This window comes from Ambystoma mexicanum, chromosome 3p (assembly GCF_040938575.1).
Source record: "Ambystoma mexicanum isolate Mex_15411 chromosome 3p, UKY_AmexF1_1, whole genome shotgun sequence".
NCBI classification, from domain to species: Eukaryota; Metazoa; Chordata; class Amphibia; order Caudata; family Ambystomatidae; genus Ambystoma; species Ambystoma mexicanum.
The window spans coordinates 657,853,798-657,869,414 of record NC_090925.1 but is presented as its reverse complement, the minus strand read 5'-3'; positions in this window follow the sequence as shown (position 1 = coordinate 657,869,414).

The following is a 15,617-nucleotide window of genomic DNA, read 5'->3' as shown; positions in this document are numbered from 1 at the left end:
ACATGATTAAGAGCATTGAGTGATAAAGGCCAGATGTTGCCCGGGGGAGGGGAAGTACCACCATTAGCAGCATTCGATCTCACACCTCGACCAAGTGTAGCGGGGGGATCTACACCTTCCCCGCTGCCACCAGCACCAATACCGAAAGGGCAGGAGCTAGAGTGGCAATCAGGGGAGTTCCTTTTCCATTTAAACGGCAAACCTGTAAGAATAATACGACCAGGAACCCCAGACAGCCAAAGAGGGGAGGAATAGGGAGGAAGAGAGTCAGAAGAAGAGATAGATGAAGTATGGAGCAATCTAGATGAATACGAAGATGGGGCAGCAGCAGCGTGGTCTCCGCTGCCATTTCCATTCGAACTGGAGGATGAGAGGGCTGCTCCAAGATGGCAAGGGAGGTTGAGGCAAAGAGTAGGGAACATGTTGGTAAGTAAAACAAAGAAGGGAACCGTAAGTAAAAAAGGAGGCAACGCAAAACTACAGATGCCCCTGATACATAAGGGAGATCACAATACACACCATGGGCACAGATGGACAAGAATAACCTGTTGAAACTCCTCCCTCCACTTTCGGGTGGGGCCGGGAAGTAGATACATGCATTCAAAACGAACACAGCAGGGGTGCCATTAGCTATAGGGGATGTAAAAAGTCTATTAGTGTCTGCCATTGGTGATCAAACAGACGGAGTGTGGATGAAGGCAGGCTTCCCGGGGTAACAATGAAATGTGACCACCATGATGGGTCATCATTTAACAACGTAAGGGCACAAGTATGGGATGCATTGCGGAGAGCCTGTCCAGACACTCCAGATTTACACCTAGTGATGCAATGCACTATGGGAGAGGAGAAGGAGCCTAGGCAATTCATCCTTCAGGTGCAGGACTAGTGGAGATCTGAACAGGCACGGTGTGGGACCAATCCTCTGCCTTGTTCTACTTTATAATTAAAAAAAGGGCTCCCGAAGGAGATACAGAAGTCCTAGGATAAAATAGCTGGGATAGAACCCAAAGGCTGGTTAGAGATTCAGAGCATAATTGTACACCATTGTAGGAGGATCAAAGAAAGAGAAAGGTTGGCAGACGAAGCAAAGTTAGTACAGAATAAATTAGTGAAGGTCACAGCAATGAACTCAGCAACATCCACTGACAGGCAAGGGGAAGGAGAGGAGGGGTTAGGAAATACACCGGCGAGGATGGCAGCAACTTGGTCTGCGAATGGACGAGAGCAATGGGATGGAGAGGAGCAGTACAGAGGCCCCCAATGGCAGGGCAGGCCTGCAAGAGGACAAGGTGGGTACCGAGGACAGAGAGGGGGATTTGGAAGAATGGGAAATAGAGGATTTGGAGTGCAAGGAATGAGAGGAGGACCGCAAGGGTCATGTTGGAATTGCTGGAGGTGGGGACATTTTTCATGAGAGTGCAGAATGCGACCAATGGGCTATTATCCAGGGCAACTTCCTATGGGAAACCAACAGCAGTATGGCCACCCACACCCAGGCAGTCCCTATGAGTTACCAATGGGTGGGGATGGGCAGAATGAGCAATGTTATAATGAACCACAACAGAGAGAACCACAAATACAACAAAGACAGCAACCACAGCAGAGAGGTAAGCAGCAACAAATGGCAAGGCAGAACACTATGGGAAACGCAAATACTAACATTTTTTCAACATCTGCAAATGGTGCGCTGGCACCTTTTCGCGGCGTAGCCTTAATGGGGGAAAAGGTATTCCCTGTTCCAGGAACGGAGACATATGCAGATTAGGAGAGCCCACAGAGAGCACTTGCGTGTCCAGTCCTATCAACTACCCTACGTGCAGAGGAGGAACCACTAGTGGGGGCGGAGATAGGCAACAAACAGTTCTTCTTTATGGTGGACTTGGGAGCTGAAAAATCGTGGAAAAGCAAGGGTTCTCTGGGGCTATTTTAAAAGTTCCTTACACAAAAGATCTTGATATAATGGTGGGGGGGTGGGGACAGTCAGAGCACCTCTACTATATCATGAATATTCCCCAATAAATTTGTTGGGAAGGGACATCCTGAGTAAGTTGAATATGAACATCTCATTCACTGAACGGGGGATAGTGCGCTCCACTCCAGGGTTTGCCCAGTAAGAGCGATGTTGATGATACGCACTATGACAAATGAATTTGCGTAAGGGGGGTGCCCATTGACATGGACATGTTCATTTATGGGATACGGGTGCTTGCCAGAGTATTACCAGAGATAACACGAAAGGAATGGAAAGTGCCTTCTGATTTTGTCTTCCGCCCAATAGTAAATACAGATGTAGTACCTGGCACAATTTTGTCTATTGATTTGGAAGGGGTAGAGGTCTCAAGCAAACGTATTGCGGTAATGGGACTGGACACTCATGGTTGTGAATGGAGAACAGTGCTCTGCATAGACCCAAACCTAACTTTACGTGATTTAACTGATGAGGACTTATTCACTGACAATGATACTGATGGGGAAATAATAATGGAAATAAGTGTACCTTGTGACATCATGATCCAACACAGAGAAATACACAACCCTCTCATGGCTAGTGTTAATGTGCCACCCACTATATTTGAGGAAGATATGGAAAGGGTACTGCCAGAATTATGGACCACATGCCCCCATGATGTAGGGCTATTGCAAGAGGTCATGCCCATAAAAATAAAATTGAAACCAGGTGCAATACCGCCTAGAGTAAAACAGTACCCATTATCAAGAGAAGCAGAGGAAGGGATACGAGAAACAATAAATGCATTATTAAAACAAGGGATCATAGTACTGTCCAATTTACCTTGTAACACTGCAACTTTCCTGATAAAAAAAGCAAGGGGCAGGGCGTGGAGGATGATCCAGGACCTACGCCCACTTAATGATATCATACAGAAAGAATTCCCACTAGTGCCTAATCCTGCATCAATTCTTTGTAGCACACCTAAAGATGCTACTTGTTTTACAGTAGTGGATTTGAAGAATGCCTTCTTCTCAGTACCACTTGACCCTAGCTGTCAGTATCTCACAGCATTCATACTGGGGGGCAACAGATTTCAGAATTGTAGATTACCACAAGGGTACTGTGAGTGTCCCATCATATTCAATAGAATATTGCATGAAGATCTTGGTAACGTGGATGGAAAAAGCACAATGATTCATCTGCAGCAAAAGTGAAGAACAGTGCAGGGCCGACTCGATATCATTGCTAAACTTACTAGCCAGAAAAGGGTACAAGGTGGACAAAGGTAAGCCACAATATTGCCTAGCAGAGGTACTCTACTTAGGACAACTGAGTTCAGAAGATGGCAAAAGAATAATAAAAGACAGAGCAGCAGCAATGCACCACTTAATGATCCCAAAAACTGTAAAAGACAATGCGAAATTGCTTGGCATTTGCAATTACTGTTGCACATGGATACTTGATTATGCAGCATACACACGCCCATTACTACAGGCTCTGAAAGAAGCACAAAGTGACAACACTCCATTAAAATGGACACACGAGATGATGACACAGTATTTCAAGTTAAAGGATCTCATTGCACATGCGCCAGTTTTAGCGAACCCTGATTATGATTGGGAGTTCTACCTGTTTTCACACTGTAATGGCATTTTAATGACAGCAGTTCTAACACAAAAGTCATCATTAGGCCACAAGCCATTGGCCTACTACAGCAGCACTCTAGATTCAGTAATGCAGGGCCACTTCGCATGCGAACAAGCTCTCGCAGCAGCGGCCTTCGCTATAGAAAAAAACGCCACCATTGTGATGGTTGTTGACACTATACGTAGAACACTCACTGTTTGCCATTTTAGAATGGTCAAAATCTACCTTAACAACACAGAGGGCAACAGCATACGAAATTATAATATCTAGCCCGTGTTCATGTGGTTAGATGTAAGATATTAAATCCAGCCATATTCATTTCCGAGCCATGCACAGTAGAAGACATACAGGCGCATGATTGCGCCACATATGAGGGAGAAGGAGGGAGAAGGAGATGACATTTCAAAAGCGAGTGAAAATGCACTACAGGAGGGAGAAATATATTTTGTCGATGGGTCAGCATCAATAGACAGTGAGACAGGTGAAAAGCATGTAGGCGCGGCAGTGGTAAGAATGGAAGAAGAAGGGTATGAAGTTATCATACAGAGACGCCTCCCCTCACGTTATTCAGCACAGGCAGCAGAACTGATAGCACTAATTGAAGCGCTACATAGAGCAAAAGGGTGTGTTGTGACAATATACTCTGACTCAGCGTATGCAACAACAACAGTGCACTCAGGGTTGTCATGATGGCAATGAAGAGGGTTTCGAAGGGCAGATGGTTCACCAGTACAACATGCAGCACTATTAAATGATCTAATAGAAGCACTAGCAGAGCTGTCAGTGGTAGCATTGGTGAAGTGCCAAGCACATACTAATAACACAGACGCAATCTCATTGGGGAACGCGGCAGGGGAAGCTGCCGCAAAAGAAGCAGCATATTCAGTCAGTCAAACAACTTTATTCGGCCAAAAAGACCATAAAAGTACATCCTACAAAAACAATGCTAGAAATAAGGATACAATTCTGATGGAAAATTACAAAGGACACAACAGAAGAGAAAACAACAGGGCAGTGCAAACAAGCCATCCCCTTCATAGGAGGCCCTGAAAAGTTCTTTAGGCCAATAGTCAGGTCCCACCAACCCATGGCCTCAGCCAATTCCCATGGTGCCTCGGGCCCAAGGCTGTCAGATTTGCCCCTGAAAGGGGACTGTTGCTAGAGAAGACCCCAATGTGACTCGCAAGAGCTAGAGTGGGGAGTGAACTGGCTGTGATGCCACTATTCCTAGACCACCCAAGGCCATTACACCTTTCCAGGACGGACCTTGCCATAGAGATGTCCCAAAAGATCAATTTGACAGTGTCCGTTTTGGCTGAGGGGTTAGACAGTCTAATGCACACCAACAAAGAGCCCCTGGACACAAACCACCACCCGCAACCAGTGTAGACATTTGTTCCGGAGGGCGTCCCTTGGTTCTCTTGCGTCAGTGGATAGTTTAGGGACACCATGGAGAAATACCACCGGCTGGTACAAATTTGAGGTAAATGATGATAAGGTCAGAGGCCTACACAAACCAGGAGTTGGGGCCCTATCCTCCCTCCCCCTGACCTCAACTTGCCCCGGGCTCTCCCAACGGGGTTCCGCAATGGTTTGGGCTCAACCCCTAATGCCAAGGTCCCAATGGTCTCCCTCCTAGCAGGTAACACTGGAGAGTGGACCACCTCTGGTTGACTCCTCAACAAAGGGGTAGGCCTATCCACCGAGGCAGTAGGCAATCCAGGGTATGATGGGTGTGTAGCTTTAGCTCATTCTGGATTCAATTCCCCCGACCCGACCCCGAGTGGGCCCATTTCTCCCCTCCCCATGTCTCCATCACCCTTGGCCCCAAACACCCCCTTGATCAGGACATGTGGAAGGTTTTTGATCTCAGCCAACTCAGAGAGCAGGAGATGACAGGGGCAGCCCGACAGATTAGTGGAAGACATGGGGCGTAAGGCTGATGGACAGTGTTCTCCATTTGTGGGGAATTTAGAGGCCAAAAGAGGGCTGAGGCAAAGGAATGAGCTAGCCCCCGAGGGGAGCTGACTCCCAGTGCTGGGTGGAGGACTCAACTTCTCTCCCAGGCCAGAGCCCAAGCCAACTTTGCCAACATCCCCACGATCTAGAGGGATGGACATAGGAAGTGGGAGTAAATGTGCTTCAGAAAGAGCAAGTAACGACTGTGAGTCTTGGATGTCGAGGTTTGGGTCCATGGTTGAGTACGAGGGGGCCAGAACCAAAAGGGGGGCACGGGATGAAGCCACGGGCGGGGCCGGCATAACAGGACCACCGCTCAGCTTCGAGATGCCCATAGAAACCCTCTCGCATCCAATTGCCAAATTATTCAAAATGGCCACATGGTCAAAGCCTCCACCAGGGGTGAGCAGGTCGGCAGAGGGTACAAAGCCTTCCAGGAATGGGCTTGCCAGGCTATTTATAGTGCGGATGCGGCACATCACCGCACCGAAAGACCCAGTAGGCCTTAGTAGATGTCCTGCCAGGGTGCTGTGTGAGCTGGGCGTGAAGGCATGCGTAGAAGTGGGCTCTCCAGAGACTCCCTCTTCATCTCTTGCTTTGATGCAGACAGAGTCCGAAGATGGCCCATTCCCACAAAGGGCTTTAAGATAAACACCATTCCCCTGCTTATACCCCAAAACCATGCACTTCAAGTCCCGTCTCAGTTTCAGTCTTCTTCCTTGGATGGGTTTGCGGTGTGCCATAGGCACAGGGGGTCCTTGAATGTGCGATAGAAGGGAAGATTACAAAAGGTGGTGGGGGAGAAAGGGGAAGATATGTCTCCTTCTTCCGGGGCTCCAGAGGTGGTACCACGAGGAGGGCCCACCATCATAAAGCACAATAGCCAGGGGCTCTGGAATAGTATGGGGCTCTCAGAGTCCATTCAGGGATGCTCAGGTTTTCCAGAATACAAGAGTTCCAAGCTCCTGAGAGGTAAAGAAGCTCCTCTCCCTCGCAATGCTTGTCACCTGACCTTTTGTACCAATAAGAGAATATTCAGTCTCCCCCAACACAGGGGGCCCACGGTGGGTGGCTCACTACACAGTCACTACACAGTCTGGTTTTTCCGATGATACCAATGATGCCCATGCAGATGTAAAACAGTCTTGCCCTACCTTACTTATGGCCTATATTCTCCAAGGTCCTTGCTTCTTATCCTCCACCAGCTTGCTCCGAACACCTGCGGTGACAAACACTGTGCCCTTGCCCCGCCACGGGCTTCACCGCTGCGGGGTCTGGGACTGTGTGTTATGCCCCAGGGGGCGTGGCCAACAACGGCCGCCACTGAAGACAGACCCAGGAGGGGTCCAAAATGCTGCAACACACTGTGCCCTTGCCCAGCAGCATATTTCAACATCCTGCAACCTTTAGAGTGTGTTGTAAAAACAACAGGTTCAGATACACAAGAAGAAGGATACAGCCATAAACAAGTCACACAAATAATTGAGTTGCAGAAACAGGCACCAATAGAGGAACAAGCGTTATGGGCAAAAAGAGGATGCAAACAATCACCAACAGATTTAATGTGGAGACAAGAACTGACAGGGAAGGTAGTGATGCCACTAGAATTGTTTGAGGTAGCATTTCAGCAACTGCACTTCCCAACACATGTGACCTGACAATACATTGCAGCAGAGATACAGAAAGCATGGTTTGTTCCAAATCTGCAGGAACATTTGTCCAAATTCACAATAGAGTGCAGCACTTGCCAAACATACAGTTCTGGGATGACTCTTAGAACACTATGGGGAACACAGGCGCGTCCTGTGAGCCCTTTCGGAGAGCTCCACATTGACTATGCGGATAGGAGAGAGAGATGTAATGGAGCAAGGTATCTCATTGTTATAGTTTGTCCATTCTCCAGGTGGGTGGAAGCTGGGCTATGTCCCCACCCAGACGCAAAGTGTGCCACAAAGTTTTTGGTGAGAGAGGTTTTCTCAAGGTGGGGCATATGCGACGTCATAAGGTCAGATAATGGCACGCATTTTGTAAATGATCTTTTCAAGGAGGTGACTACATTGTTGAGTGTAAAACAAAAATTATGTTCGATTTATCACCCATAGGCGAATGGGATGGTAGAAAAAATCAACGGCCTGCTCAAGAGCAAACTGTCAAAGTTGTGTAACACCCTCAATAAATATTGGGTGTATTGCTTGCCCTTAGCACTGTTCCAACTCTGAACGCAGCCAAGCAAGGACCACCATTTGAGCCTGCACGAAATAGTGATGGGACGGCGCATTCATACGCCACTCTCACCAGAAAAGATAGCATCAGATGCTCACAGAGCTGCCACAGTGCAGGGGGATGAATTTAAGGAATACATTTGCCAACTGAAATGCACAGTGCATAGCATAGCAAGACAGACCGCATCACCATTTGCGCAGAACAATGAGACAGATACTACAACGCCAGCGCAGGACAGCCCAACAGGACAATTAATGCCAGGTGAACATGTTTATTTGCGAAGTTTCGTGCAAAGGTGGAACTCTCCAAGGTTTCATGGGCCTTACGAGGTCATATATTGCACGCCGACTCCATGAAAGTGTAGGGGTTGAAATATTGGGTGCATCTCTCAGATGTGAGAAGAGCACATGATAGTACAACCCCTCAAAGTGAACAGCACAAGAGTCAAGAAGTTGCAAGTGGCTAAAATAAAGATGTGCAAAATACAACAAATTTAAGAGCAAAAGAATAAGAAAAATGAACAAATATAATTGTATGATAAAGACAAGGGTATAAAGAATTGTATATATAGTATACAGCATACAGCTCTCTCTCCCTCTCTCTCCCTCTCTCTCTCTCTCTTTCTCTCTCTCTCTCTATTTCGCAAGAACTGTATATCAATTTCCTCCTCCACCTCACTTTATCTGTAAAGATTCCTATCATTAAATAGGTTTTATTTATGACTTACAAATACATTTATTTTCTTTTTATTTTGGGGAACATTAATAGAAAAAAATAAATATAGAACTATGAGAAATTAAAAGTAAAAAGAGTGAATAGCTGAAAAAATAAGAAGTTAATGCAGTGATGATCGAAAGAAACATATGTAAAGAAGTATGAAAAGTACTTTGCAATGTACTTAACAATTTTATATCGCCCCTTCAGGTGGAAATACGACAGAGACGAGGGCCCTCACTAACAACAACACAAATGTAGATAGAGATAGGGTAGGCAGTAGAATACATATGTGGTACAGCTATGAATTCAGACTTAAATTTGCAGCAATATTGTTTTCATGCAATTTTATTTTATGAGGCCTGGTACTGGACTTTCACTTTCATAACTGGGGATATGAAAGAGGGGGGGAGTGGGGTAAACCTGATATGGGAAGTCTCAACCCTCATATGGGCTGGAGCCACAACAATGTGGAAACATAATGGCTCTGTAAACAACAATCTTACCATGTTGCATAAAAACAGAACTGCCAAAACTCCAGTTTTTTCACTTGCTGCTAATGTGTTAGGCAAAGATAACAAGACCAATCAGTATGATGGTGATTACTCCTGGTTTCGTGAGCCTAACCTGACAGATACTGATGTGTATGCAACCGTAGAACCTGCCACACAAGGCACTCTAATGCACTTTAATCCTGATACTGCAATTACACAAGACACTCCAGCAGCACAGTCCCTGCAAGCTGTTAGTGAATCAAGTGACGCAACGTGGGCATGTGTTTTTCCCATAAATTACTAGAGAGTGAAAATGATAAATAACAGGGAAGGGGGAGGAGGATATGGAAAAGGGGGGCGGGAGGGAAAAGATATGATGTATACCATGGCTTGGGATTAGATGAAATTGAAGATCCCTGCCACCCAGATCAATCAAACAAGTGGTACTCAGACATGAATGCAACTGCATAACAAACCACGAATAAGAGCTGCTAAAGTGGGCAACATTTCAACTCTGAGCTAGGTCATTAGAACAAAGAACTTTCCGCACACCGTAGGAGAAACATGCTGTGCCCAGCGAGGGCCTCAGGTCTACGAGGACTGCAAAAGGACATAAATCGAGCCTTGGCATGGTGATTAAGGCTTGATTGCTGAGTGTGTGATCATGTAGGGTACCCCCGATCCGTTGAGGGGTGTCTGGTTTTCCGAAATTTGCGTGAGCCTTTGACTTTTAGCTTCCCCTGAGAGGGGTTTGGGCCCCGAGGGACACGACCGTGGTCCCTGTCAGTTCCATTTTGATCTCCAGATGATCCTGCGAGGTCACCCGTAAGGTCATCCGTGGCCCTTTGAATGTCTATTTCTGTGACTAGCTGGTATCTCGCCAAGTAGAATGGATGACCCCAGCGATATCGTACCCCCTTCTCTGGTAGCCATCTGGTGATAGTGCCGCATTTTTTCTCATCTGGAGTGTGAGGGCAGAGAGGTCTTGATACATTGTCACCCTGGAATTCCCGTGCTGAATGTCACGCAAGGTTCTCACCCTCGCCAACACCCTAGCTTTGCCTCTATAATAATGAAATCTTGCTAGGACCTAGCGTGGGCCCCTGCCTCCGCCGCTGGCCCGGTAGACCCTGTCGAGCAGGAGAGTTTCGCTTGAGTCTGTCCCCAGGACAATTCTGATGATGTCTTGGATTTTGCTTTCCAGTCCCACCGGGGTCTCTCCTTCTGTCTCCTCAAAGCCGAAAATTCTCAAGTTGTTCCTCCTTTCCATGTTTTCCATATCATCGACCTTGAGCCGGAGATCTTCCTCGCGGCGCTGCAGTTCCTTGAGTCTGATGTCCATTTGCGTTTCAAGGAGGTCCGCTGATGCCTGATTATTCTCGACCCCCTCCATTCGGTCCTCTAGTGTAGAAACCTTAGCGGTGAGGTCAGCCAGTTTGGCCCCCATGTCTGTCCTCATGCCCCTGATCTCCTCAAGGATCGTTTGAATGTTACACTGCATGGCGTTCATGTCTGGGGGCTGTATGGAGGTGGGGCCAGTTTCCATTGTATGGTGTCCTGGGGTGAACTGATACTTCGCAAGAGTTTTTCTCCAGCTCATGGGGTGTCGATCGCCTTGGGGTGCCGGGACCTCTCGGGGTATCTTCAGGGAGGGTCCTAGGGCCCCAAATTGCCAGCCCTGCCGTATTAGCTCGAGTCCTTGTGGTTATCTGCAGATGGTGGAGCTATATGCCAGCGTCTGAGCTCTGGTCTGTGGTGCAGCACTTTAATTTCGCCAGGAGCGCAGCCTCCCTTGGCTCGGCCCTAGGCCGCCAGGGTTCCCTGGCCCACTGTGGTGCTCCTCCCGGAGGGCCCGGGCAGGCCTTGGCAGGCAGCTGGAGGTTCGACACTGGAAGTTCCACAACCCGGGGGCGGGTCTGGCCTGATTTGCTGCCCTGTGTCCCTTCAATGTGGCGGGCCCCCTGCGCCGGTGTATTGATTGCAGGGGGGTGCTGGTGGGGGTGCGGGCTCTAAGGGAGCCCCTTGGGTGGGGGGTGGTGCTGTTTCTCACCTGGGGTAGCTCCTGCGTGGCAGTCGGGTGGGGCGGCGCCCACGGCACGGAGCGGGATGTGGCTGGTGGGCCAGGGGCCCAATGCAGCTCTGCAGCGTAGTGTGGTACTGGGGCCACGGGGCCCAGCGACCAGACACCCTTGAGTGGAGCCCGTACTGGCAGATGGGCAGGCTGGGGGGTGGGGGGCCCAGGCGCGCTCCCACGACGGCCTGAGCCTGCCCCAATGTTTACGTAGGCTCCTCTGCCCGTTGTCACTGCCCCCGGGGGGGTGGTACAGGGCGGGCCCCTGCTGTGTTTATGGCGGCGGTGCTGTGCGGGGGTGTGGGCCACAGAGACGGGCCCCCGCTATCCTTATGGCGGCGGTCTTACGCGGGTGGACAAGTCACAGAGGTGGGGCCCAGGCGCGCTCCCACGTCGGCCCGGGCCGGATGCCCAATGTTTAATTAATCTTGCATTGGGTAGGATTCGGAGCACCTTACAGTCACACACAGTTACAATAGAAATGCTGCAGAACGAGAAAACCTGCACGAGCAAGCATCAGTGATTTGCATCAAAGAACCATTTTTTGTTATCAAAGGGACAAGATTAACAGAAAAGTGGCATGACGAGACAATCACGTGTAAAGTAGAGGCATTGCGAGGCTTAACTGAAGAGAACTTTCAATGGGTCAAAGAAACGTGTACTCCCGTCTAGTCCCAGCACATTGCAAAGCTCACGTGGGTTACTGCACTCGAGAAACCCATCAAAACACAGAAGGAAATTCCAGACAAACTTTGTTTCCAGGGCAAAGGGAAGGTACAAATGGGCTCTAACAGACAATGCAACAAAATGATCATCATCCCAGATATGAAAAAGGGTACGGTAGTGCTCATGGACATTTATTGGGTATGTTTGTTTGTTTGTTTGTTTATTTTATTTCTATAGCGCTCCGGACCCGGGAGTAAAAGGGCGCTTAATAAAAGTTACAAGGCACAGTACATGGTAATAAGCAGTGATAGTTGAACAACAGATATATACATGGTAATAAGCAGTGATAGTTGAACAACAGATATGTACAGACAGTGGAAGGGATAGCAACCAATAATGACAAAATGAGACATGTGCAATATGTACAGTTTATAGCTGTAGCTGTATTGCATGTAGTTCTAGTGGCAGAGATGTGCTCACGCCTGGGAATGTTTAGCGCTGCCCGTAGGACTTGGAATTTACTGATTATCGCTTGGTTTTCCCCTAAGTAGAGGCTGTTGCAGTAGTCTAACTTAGATTGTATAAGAGCTCTAGCTAGCGTGAGGCAACTGTTAGAGGAAAGAAATGGTCTACAGGCTCTAATTAGTTTTCCTGTATAGGCAGTGGTTGAAGTGGTCGAGTTGACTTGCTTAGTGAGGTTAATATTGGCATCGAGATAGAAGCCAAGTGTTTTCACGTTTTTGGCGACCGGGATGGCATTGCCATCAATTATGATGTTGAAGTAGTTGGGACTTAGTTTTTGTAAGTTGTTCGGTGAACCAACAATGAGCAGTTCAGTCTTCTCGTCATTCAGGCAGAGGCCATGTGTGGCCATCCAAGCCTGAATGACCGAGAAGATTTTGTTGATCCTGGGTACATCATTATTGTAATTGCCCGAGATGGTGAGGAGTATCTGGGTGTCATCCCTGTAGTTTGTGTAGGTGACACCCAGACGGTCCAGTTTATCAAAGAGGGGCTTTGTAAAGATATTGTATAGGGTGGGTGAAACACATGAGCCTTGTGGGACACCGCAGGTGATAGGGATAGGGTCTGCTGCTGCCACTGGAGAGAAGGCTCTCATGGTTCTATTGGTCAGGAAGGACTGTATCCACGAGACAGCAGAGGGGGAGAAGTGGGCGGCAGTGGAGAGGTGGTTTCAGAGTATTTTATGGTCGGCCAGGTCGAAGGCTGCTGAAAGATCTAAGAGGAGTAGGATGGCAGCCTTGCCCTTATCTTTAATTTCGTCAATCTGACTTTTAAGATCAACAAGGGCAGTTTCTGTTCCATGTTGAGGCCGGAAGCCAGACTGACGCAATCCGAGTAATTGGTTGGACTCTAGGTAATGCTGAATTTGCAAGTAAGCAACTCTGTCAAGGATTTTTAACAGGAAGGGAACGGTTGTGATAGGCCTGTAATTAGTGGGGATGGCTGGGTCCAAGGTCTGTTTTTTTAGTAGCGGGAGGACCCATGACTGTTTCAGATTATTGGGTACCGAATTGGTGGAGAAATACACATTTATGAGTTTAGAAATGAAGGGAGCGAGGTCTCTTGCTGCATCTTTTATAATCTGTGCAGGGCAACTGTCCCCTTTGCAGTTTGACGGTTTGAGGGAGGTTATGATTTTTTGCACTTCTAATACGGTTACTTTTTTGAAGGTGAAGCCATAGTTAGTGTTATTTAGGGATAGGGGGGCTAGGGGTGGGGCTACTATTGGAAAGTTGTAGTCTTTTATTTTCAATTTTTGTTTGTAGGCCAGTGATTTTGTTCGCAAGGGCATCTTGGATACTAGTGCACCAGAGTTGGTCCTTCACGGACATGTCCGTAGGTTGATTGGGGTTTTCTAACTCCTTCAGGATGGTGAATAATTTTTTGGTACTGGAGCTTGCATTACTTATTCTTATATTGTAGGCTTCCTTTTTAGTGCGAATTATTTCTTTTTTATAAAGGGAGGATGCATTTGTGAGATTGATTTTATGTTCCTCTGATGGGTTCATTTTCCAGAGGGTTTCCATTTTGGATTTTTTATTTCTTAGTATTTTATGTTCTGGTGTGTACCAGGAGGTAAGATGTGCTTTGGGTTTACCTTTACGTAGTTTTAGAGGGGCAACAAGGTCAATAGCTTTGGTCATGGCGTTATTGTAGGTGTCTACTAGTAAGTTGAGGTCTGATGTGTTGAGGACCGTGTTCAGGGTGGGTAGAACCAGTGGGATGAGGGCTTCAGCGGTGATGTTCCGCTTATTTCTCGTCAGACATGCTGGTGCAGGTGGGCACTGTATGTGGTGTGGGTTATTAGTGCTAATGTCAAATGAAAGTAGGAAGTGGTCGGTCCATATAAGTGGTTGGGGGTCCTTGCAGATAATGTTACAGTTGTGGGCAGCGAGCCAGTCTAAGGTTCTGCCTTTCTGATGTGTAGGTAGGGTGTTAAGTTGAATGTAGTTCTGTTCGCACAGTGCATTAGCAAGGGAAGATGCTGGAGTGTCGTGAGGATCATTGTATCCCAAGTTAAAGTCACCTAGAATAATATTCTGTGATAAAGGTTTAGATTTTTCAGCTATGAGGGAAGTTATATCTTCCTCGAAGGAAGCTATGGGACCAGGGGGTCTGTATATTAGTTCCAGGGTGATAGTATTCTTAGGGGTGGTTTGAATTTTAATGGATAGGTGTTCGCAGGCATTTAGATGAAGGGAGGTCACAGATCTAATGTCAAGCGAGGATTTAAATTTAAGTGCTACACCTCCTCCACGGGCATTAGGTCTGTCCGCCCTGAGGATGGAGTAGTTGTCTGGAACCGCGAGGGTTAGAGAGGGACCTGCTGCGGCATGAAGCCAGGTTTCTGTGGTGGTGAGGAAATCCAGGTCTGCTGAGCGGATGATGTCGGCAATTTCGGTAGGGTGGGCCACAAGGGATCTAACATTAAATAAGGCTCCTTTGAGTGGCATAGTGTTTGCAATAGTGTTTTTCTTAGTGAATTTAGTTGTATGATTGTTGGTCATTTTGCTAAGTAAAGTGGGGAGTATGCAGCCTAGTCTGTCGTTACTGGTCATGAGGTTAGGGTAGGCTGTAGGGCGATGTTCTAGCATATTGCGTGAGTTCTGGATATTGTTATAAAGGTCATCTGTGGCGAGGTTAGGTGGAGGGTTAGGGTAGGCTGTAGGGCGATGTTCTAGCATATTGCGTAAGTTCTGGATATTGTCAGAGTGGTCATCAGTGGCGAAGTTAGGTGGAGGGTTGCCTAAAGTAACGCTGATTTTAGAACTATGGTCTGTAGGTGCCCTTTGGGGGAAAGGAGGCAGGGAGGGCAGGAAGGGTGTGGGGCAAGGAACGGGGTGGTGTTTAGGACAGCCAAGCTTGGGGAGTCCATTATTGAGTACTATTTCTGCTACATGGCGTGCAATCGGGCATAATGCAGAAAGGGAACATGATGAATACTAGCCAGGCTGGCATAGTTCAGATATGGATTCAGGGCGGGATGCTAGAGGGGTGGTGGATGTTGTTGGCTGCGCTGGTGCTTGTAAACCCTGGGGCAGACAGGCTAGTTAAAGGTAGCACTGGATTCGGAGTTGAAGCACACTTGCAAAATGGTGCGACTAACAGGCAAGTTTAAGGTAGCAGCTAGCTAGCGACCATAGGGCATAACACAATCAAATGTGGTCTGTCAGCGACCATAAGGCACATCACAAATCTAATGTGGTCTGTTAGCGACCATGAGGCACAACACAAATTAAATGTGGTCTGTTAGCGACCATAAAGCACAACACAAGTCAAATGTGGTCTGTTAGCGACCATAAGGAACAACACAAATCAAATGTGGTCTGTTAGCGACCATAAGGCACAACACAAGTCAAATGTGGTC